Source organism: Nanorana parkeri, unplaced genomic scaffold (genome assembly GCF_000935625.1).
Source record: "Nanorana parkeri isolate BGI_ZX_2015 unplaced genomic scaffold, ASM93562v1 scaffold81, whole genome shotgun sequence".
NCBI lineage: Eukaryota > Metazoa > Chordata > Amphibia > Anura > Dicroglossidae > Nanorana > Nanorana parkeri.
Window position 1 is genome coordinate 2,332,243 of NW_017306349.1, and position 6,563 is coordinate 2,338,805.

General features: G+C 47.2%; 1 protein-coding gene across 1 annotated transcript in view; it reads left to right on the top strand.

Annotated features, from left to right (window-relative positions):
* Positions 1–6,563, top strand: part of PAPPA (pappalysin 1) — a 190,509-nt gene that overhangs the window by 161,199 nt on the left and 22,747 nt on the right. The gene's annotated exons all lie outside the window — the stretch shown is intronic.

Sequence of the window (6,563 nt, forward strand, 5' to 3'; positions counted from 1 at the left end):
GGGGGGGATATATTACATTGACACCTGGAAGTGGGGGGGATAGATTACAATGACACCTAGAAGTGGGGGGATATATTACAATGACAGCTGGAAGTGGGGGGGATATATTACAATGACACCTGGAAGTGGGGGGGGGATATAATACAATGACACCTGGATGTGGGGGGGATATATTAGGCAGCAAGAAAACATTTTGTCCCTGAAGTTGATGTTTTGGAAGCAGAAAAAATGGACAAGTGTGAGGATTTGAGGGACTTTGACAAGGTGATGTGTAGATGACTGGGTTAGAGCAACTCCAAAACTGCATCTCTTGTGGGATGTTCCCGGTCTGCATTGGTCAGGACCGACCATAAGTGGTCCAAGGAAGGAAAACTGGTAAACCGGCAACAGGCTCATTGGCAGCCCAGGCTCATTGATGCACGTGGGGAGCGAAGGCTGGCCCGTGTAGAGAGGTGTCTGAACACATGCATGGCAGTTTGTTGTGAATGGGGCCACGTAGCCACAGAAAAGTCAGTGTTCCCATGCTGATCTATGTCTACCTTCAAAAATGCCTATAATGGACACGTGAACATCAAAACTGGACCAGAGAGCAATGGAAGAAGGTGTCCTGATCTGATGAATCTTTTACATCATGTGGATAGCTGGGTGCATGTGCGTTGCTTACCTGGGGAAGAGATGGCACCAGGATACACTGTGAAAAGAGGGCAAGCCGGCAGAGGCCGTGTGATACTTTGGCCAATGTTCTGCTGGGACACCTCGGGTCCTGCCATTCATGTGAATGTCACTCTGACATGTACCACCGACCTAAACATTGTTGCTGACCAAGTACACCCCTTCATGGAAATGGTATTCCCTGATGGCAGTGGCCACTTTCAGCAAGATAATGCGCCCGGCCACACTGCAACAACTGTTCAAGAATGGTTTGAGGAACACAACTACAAGTTTGAGGTGATGACTTGGCCTCCAGATTCTCCAGATCCCAATCCAATCGATCATCATGTGCTGAACAAAGGCCGATCACCTCACAACTTACATGATTTAAAGGATGTGCTACTGACATTTTGGTGCCGGATATCACAGCACACCTTCAGAGGTCTAGTGGAGTCCATGTCACAATGGGCTTTTGTATTAATAGCATGTTCAGTGGGAGATGGTTGAATACCATTTTTGGCCTGCGTGTAGAAGTAATGGCCGTTGCCGGAGCCATGCCAGGAATTCAGGTGGGGGAGACGTTACTGCTTTAGATCGAGCTTTGCAAAGCTTAGTCTCGTGCAAATGCTATTTTAAAGCCAAGCTCAAGCAAACAGCTAAAGCCACGGCTGAAATATATATATATATATATGTGCCAAAGAATTTATGTCCATCCAATCCTGAGATTTACTCAGCCCCCTCATATGACGCAGCTAGATTGGTGACCTTCTTTTCCCCCCACTGCAGTTAAGCACTAAGTCCAGGTCACCTCCCTCCCCCTGACTGTGAATGGACAGGGAAGGAGCAGCAACAGGTCAGCAAAAACAAGTCCAATCCATCTTAAAGGATGTGCTACTGATGACTTGGTGCCAGATACCTCAGCATATCTCCAGAGGTCCAGTGGAGTCCATGCCTGGACGGGTCAGGAAAAGGGGTACCCACTCAATATTGGGGGGGGGGTCATCTAGATACCACAGCATACCTTCAGTGGTCTAGTGAAGTCCATGCCTGGACGGGTCAGGAAAAAGTGGGAGCTACTCAGTATTAGGGGGGGTCATCCAGATACCACAGCATACCTTCAGTGGTCTAGTGAAGTCCATGCCTGGACGGGTCAGGAAAAAGTGGGAGCTACTCAGTATTAGGGGGGGTCATCCAGATACCACAGCATACCTTCAGGGGTCTAGTGAAGTCCATGCCTGGACGGGTCAGGAAAAAGTGGGAGCTACTCAGTATTAGGGGGGGTCATCCAGATACCACAGCATACCTTCAGGGGTCTAGTGAAGTCCATGCCTGGACGGGTCAGGAAAAAGTGGGAGCTACTCAGTATTAGGGGGGGGTCATCCAGATACCACAACATACCTTCAGAGGTCTAGTGGAGTCCATGCCTGGACGGGTCAGGGCTGTTTTGGCGGGAACACATGAACCTACTCTATATTAGGCGGGTGGTCTCAATGTTATGGCTGATCGGTGTATACTGTCACATATTTGTGTAAGTGGTCCCTACAATGCCCTAAATATTTTTTTCTACAATAGAAGTTTAGCTTAGTTCTGTAGTTTAATGAGTGGAAAACTAAATGATTTTTCAAATGTAGGTATCACACTTGCTTTTGAATGTTTTCACTTGTTTCCTATTACATAGTTACATAGTTACATAGTTACATAGTATTTGGGGTTGAATAAAGACATACGTCCATCAAGTCCAACCCATATAGACTTGATGGACGTTACCAAAGGGTGTCTGAATTTGGGAAGGAACTGAGCCTGACTCTTTGTGGACCTTTGGGTGTAAGACATCTGCTTCAGGTGTTATACGAGTTTTCTGGATCCAGATATCAAAATGACATCACCTTGGTGAACTCCAATGTGTGTCAGCACTATACTCATAGCATACATCACCACCTCCATGTTCTTTTCTTAATCCCAGCTGGCCAACTCCAAACTCTTATTTTTATGGGGACTACACGCTTTTCCCTCTTGCTATTAATGTATTTAAAGATTTTTTTTGTGTGTGTGATTTGTCTTATGCTCTTCAGCGCACCCCGCCACTCCTTTTGAGTTTTTCCCAGTTTGATTACTTTTTTTATGAATTTTGGTCATAACTCCGGGATGATGAAAGTGTTCCTTCAGATTCATAATTTTTTTAATGGCCTTTTCTTCTGATTTATGGATTTCCTAGCGGTAGACGTAGGCTACATAGGATTTATTTGTTGGCTGTTTCTTCCACAGCACTGCGAAGCCGGGCATTTAGAAGGGGGAAAAAAAACTTTTTCCTGCATTTCCTATCCGTTCTACACAATTTAATTGCTATAAATAAATAATAATATTTATAAGCCGATAAATGGCTCCTTTTCAGATTGGTCTAGGGTCATGAGCGGCGTGCCTCAGGGTTCTGTGCAAGGCCCCATATTATTCAACCTGTTTATTAACGATGTTGGGGAGGGCACAAGGGACGCAGGGGTTTCTTCTCAGTTAGATCAGTCAGGGTCTGGAACTCGCTGCCCCATGCTGTGATTTGGGCTGAGAGCGTGGAATCATTCAAGAGGCGATTGGATGATTTCCTCAGGGACCGTAATATACAGGGGTACAAATACTCTTAAGAATGAGAACACACAGGGACCTATACATACGTACCCATCAGTAGGACCATACACATAAACACAATAGGTTGGACTTGATGGACATGTGTCTTTCAACCTCAAATACTATGTAACTAAGTCGTAAAAATAGATGAGCAGTCAGGTAGACTCATTGATATAGCCACACTTTTCTGTGTGCAGGGTGTCTACATATAACTGGCTAGTCCAATAGGCACCAGCAAAGACCAACTGCTCCCAGCAATGTAACAGTCCTGGTCAGACACACCCCCCTATCCCTCTCTGCAGTACATGTGTGAGGACACGTGATCAGGGGTGTGGCTGCTACTTAGCTCTGCCAGCACTGAGCACTGCAGTGTGAGCAGGGGCGTCCCGAGGCTGGGTGACACCCGGAGCGGTAACCGAGTGTCATCCCGCCGAGACGTCACTGCGCAAGCGCGTGACGTCACCACAAGGGTGAGCGATGACGTCATCGCGCACGAGCGGCAGTATTCTGATACCGGCAGCCATCTTGGTGATGGACGCCGGCAGAGAGAGGAGGGGACAGTCACCCGGCGGGATAAGGTATGCTGCCGGGTCCCCTCCTCTCTCCTGATACTGTCGGGCGTTCGGTCCATGACCGAGCGCCCGACTTTTCAGAGGGGGGTGACACCAAAATGACTGTGAGTCATTTTGGTGTCACCCCTCCAATGGTGGCACCCGGGTGCGGGCCGCACCCCCCGCACCCCCCTTGTGACGCCACTGAGTGTGAGGAAGATTGGACTTATGTGTAACTGATAGGGGTTGATTTACTAAAGGAGCGTAAACTGTTTACTTGGCAAAGTGAGTTTCCACTTTGCAATGAAATGTTCACTTTCCAAGGGGAGTTTTCCCATAGTTTAGTGAATAAGGTGCTGACTTCCATCAGCCAATCATTTCCAAGCATAAAATCAATTTTCCTTGCACGTGATTGGGTGTTTTTTTTTTTTAAAGTGAATGTTCACCACAATTACTAAGCTAAGGGGAAAATTCAATGTACAAACTGAACATTCTCTACTTCTTTTGTAAATCAACCCCATAGCGTTGGCTCTGCAGTGTCTCCAAGATCTTACTTTCTCCTCAAATAAAGACAACTGAATACTAGTGATGATCATGGGCTTGGTGCAAAACCAGTTCACACAAGCCTGTGCAAGACTGTGACTGACAAACCTCCCTCCTGGGCCAGTCAGTTTCATCGGGGGCATACCCCTCCCTGTGGTGGGGAATCCTACTGCCCCAACCGATTGGGCTGGGAGTGCGGGTGTCCGTTACAGTTTTGCTGGGCTTGGGGGTACTCAAGCAAACTGGGCTTGCACTCAGCCTTCTCAAATCATTACTGAATACACTTTCTGAGACTAGTTGGTTTATCTATTGCAGGGTTAGGCAACCTCGGCACTCCAGCTGTACTACAAACCCCATCGCAAGACTGACAGCCACAGGCGTGGTGGAATTTGTAGCTTTACCAGCTGGAGGACCGAGTTTCCCTTATCCTGATCTACTGTATCTACCTCCAAACACCAGCAATTACCTTCTTCTATCTCAATCTCTTGTTATCTCTTTCACATGTTACACTGTTTCTCATCACTTTACACTACGTCTTGTGGTGGGGGCTGGAGTGTGTAAATTTTGGAAAGGAAGAACAAGACAAAAATAAAAGAATAAGGAAATAAATAATATAGAGAAGGTAGAAAGAAACGAGAGTACGTGGTCGGCAAAGTCAAGGAATAAGGAATGGAATAAAGGAGAAGAGATAGTATAGCAATGAGGAGTAAGGTTAAAAGAGAACTATGTGGTCGCTTTTTTATCCCATAGTTCTCTTTAGGGTCACGGGAGGACATATACTAGCGTCCTCACGTGACCCAAAGCTCAGTCTATAGCGGGCTATAGCTCGCTATTTACTGATAGAGCCGCAGCCGGGAGGGATAACGTCAATACCGTCGAGATCCACCCAGCTGGGTGATTGACAGTGGTGCCTATCTAGAGGCAGAGCAAGCTGTGTCCCACGTCCATCGGTTCCTATACTCAGTGCTGGAGGATCGGAGCGGGGAGGGGAGGAATCCCTGCGGGGAGCGGTGACTAACAGTCCCGGCTCTCTGCAGGGAGATGATCGGGAAGTGATCAAGCAACAGTATGTGTTCGCTCACTTCCTGATCAATAGAGCCGACGTGTGACAGCTTCAATGTCACCAGTCGACTCTTAACTATGAGGATGAGCGGATATCACTCACCTCAAAGTTCTCCTTTAAGTGTTTGTCAAATAGTTTTTCTACAATAATCCTATTTCAAAGTTGGCTTTAGAAGCCATTCAGATGTTTTGGGAGTAAAGAGTTCCAAGTTCTTTCGAAGTGCACTGATGACTGCTCTGTGACATTTGGAAAACACTTAAAAGAGAACTACGGGGTAAGTGTTTTTCACCAAAGTTCTCCTAAGGGTCACGGGAGGACATATCCTAGCGTCCTCCATTGACCCAAATCTCAGTATATAGGGAGCTACAACTCGCGGTATACTGAGACCGCCGCAGCCGCGACGGATCCCGACATTACTGTCGTGATCCACCCAGCTGTGTGAGTGACAGCTGGCTCTGCCTATCTAGAGCTGTACCCTCCCCCGTCCGTTACCGCCAGTCAGCGCTGGAGGATCGGAGAGGGAAGGAGGAATCCCTGCGGGGAGCGGTGACTGGCAGTCACCGCTCTCTGCAGGGAGATGATCGGGAAGTGAGCAAGCAGTGGTGTGTGTTCGCTCACTTCCTGATCAATAGTGCCGACCTGTTACAGCTTTAATGTCACCCGTCGACTCTAACTATGAGGATGAGCGGAAATCACTCACCTCACAGTTCTCCTTTAAGTGTTTGTCAAATAGTTTTTCTACAATAATCCTATTTCAAAGTTGGCTTTAGAAGCCATTCAGATGTTTTGGGAGTAAAGAGTTCCAAGTTCTTTCGATGTGGACTGATGACTGCTCTGTGACATTTGGAAAACACTTAAGGGGAACAAAGGAAATGTTCTGTCACATTGCCAGCTGTTTAGTAAAGCTCCTTAAGACATTACACTTCTCTCTGTGATCTCAACCCATCCTTTTCTGTGATGTCATTGGCAAAACCTTTGTGTTTACTGTTGTATGGAGTGCTGCAACTCTGCAGCTAATTGTTTCTCCAATTACTAGCTCACCATGCCTTGTTCTCTGTGTGGAGGTTACCATCTTGGTAGAGCCATGGCTTTGCTTCCCCATGCTAGGGTTGCGACCCCCCCCCCCCCCCCCCCCT